The 1,912-nt window shown below is 41.7% G+C and overlaps 1 pseudogene; it reads right to left on the bottom strand.

Moving 5' to 3' along the window:
- Positions 1–1,037: 1,037 nt before the first annotated feature.
- On the bottom strand, positions 1,038–1,520 carry LOC129075987 (NADH dehydrogenase [ubiquinone] 1 alpha subcomplex subunit 12-like; annotated as a pseudogene).
- Positions 1,521–1,912: the final 392 nt, after the last annotated feature.

Here is a 1,912-nt window from a genome sequence, read left to right as displayed (position 1 = left end):
TAAGAAAAGGAAAATGCTCTGGACCTGCCCTCCATCTTTAAAGAAGTCTCACTATGAGCTTCTCATAGTAATCGCCTGTGGTCTGTTTGTCTCTGCCTTAGAAAATTTTTGAGTGGCTGCATGTGGACCCCTCAATTCATATTTGTTTTAGAGTTCTCAGCGTTGCCATTTTAGGATTTATTTTTCTACCACTTCAGCCCCCCAGTATTCACCTACACCCTTGGTAATTTTGGCAATGAGTCTCACGTCGGAGCCATTGGGAATTGGGGTACTGCCTCCTTTCGGGACCCTTTCAGGATTTCTGGGTCTGGTCAGTGTACTGGTGAGTGCTCACTAGGAGCAAGGCATGGCTGGACACTGAATTCTGAGGCCAGTGGCCTTATTTCCAATGAGTTTTGCTTTGGAATGTTTTTCAAATGCTTTGCAACGGTGCCATGCAAATGGATTAAACAACAACATAAAAAATGTAAAACAAGATGGTTCACATTCCTTGGAGGGGAAAAAAAAGCAGAAATGTCTAGGGTGGTGAGCATTCTTAGAAAAATTTCCCTCCTCTCTTATTCAGGATAGAGTTCCATCAATAAGACTTTTCAGTCCTCGGGGGATCAGAGATTGGTGCAAAAAGACATCCCTCCTCAAGGCCCTCCTAACACACACCCCAAATTGAAACAAGAAATGTTTCTCTGCTTCTGGGCCAGCCTTTCATTTATTATATTTTTCTTTATAAGAGAGAGAGAGAGAGAGGGAGGGAGGGAGGGAGGGAGAGGAAGGGATGGGGCGGGCAGAGAGAGAAAGAAAAAGAAACATCAATTTCTTGTTCCACTTTTTTGTGCATCCATTGGCTGGTTCTTATATGTTCCCTGATCGAGAATTGAACCCACAACCTTGGCTTATTGGGACAGTGCTCCAACCAACTGAGCTACCCGGACAGGGCTCTTCTTTTTTTTATTAATCAAATAATTTTAAGCAATAAAAGTACAAGTACATGGAAAGCCCCATATTTTACATGTTTAAATTGTTTTTCATTGTCTTTACACTTAAGGTGTTGCAGGTGGGACCCACTCCTGAATCTTTTTCTTAGTGGTGGGGTAAGGTTTATATTGTTCTGGAGTGTCACATACCTTGAATTTATGGTTTATCCAAATGAATTTATGAGCAGTAGGTGGTTTTGTTGTTGGAGGATTATCAGTCATATGGTGAAGCCAACAATGCCATTCAGAGGGCACCATGCTCCAATCCACAACCCAGAACGCGTTGTTGCTATTCATTTCAGTAGTATATATAACCCATCAGTAATGGCCAAAAAACTTATTGTCTTCATAGCATGTTTCTATAACTCTCTGCCCCTACTAATGTACCAACCCTCACATCACTTGCCCTGAAGAGAATTCGTAGATAGCTTGGAGGCCGCTATGGCTGCTGACCTGCTGCGGCCAACATTTCAAGACCTTCAGGTAGGTACTCCATGTGCCCCACAGGCTGGCCTTTTGTATGCACCATTCAGAACGCCAGCCTTTCATTTCTTGCTTACAGGATAGTTGTAGTTTACCTTCTTGTACTATTTATGAATGCAGAATTTGGTTTTGAGGTTGCTAAAAATGTATGCAAAATTTTTGAGGCATAACTGAATTGTTTTCTCAAAGAACATGACTGTTGAAGATGGAAGCTTATAGAAATATGATGGAGGAGAGAAGGCATTTACTGAATTTGGGGACTAACAAAGAATTATCAGCCCTCAGTCCAATAAAATTATAATAGTAGTTATCGGAGGGCAGAGAGCCTCTTGCTTGTTTGTTTATAAAAAACCCTGTCTTGAAATTACATGTGCTCCATTGTCAAACAGCAAATATTGTTCAACCGACAGTGTGTGAGACAACAGACCCCAGCATTGGGAATGGAGTACATTGGAAGT

The sequence above is a fragment of the Pteronotus mesoamericanus genome, unplaced genomic scaffold (genome assembly GCF_021234165.1).
Source record: "Pteronotus mesoamericanus isolate MK-2021 breed Mesoamerican mustached bat unplaced genomic scaffold, CSHL_Meso_final contig_56, whole genome shotgun sequence".
Taxonomy (NCBI): domain Eukaryota; kingdom Metazoa; phylum Chordata; class Mammalia; order Chiroptera; family Mormoopidae; genus Pteronotus; species Pteronotus mesoamericanus.
This window is presented reverse-complemented; position numbering and strand designations above follow the sequence as displayed.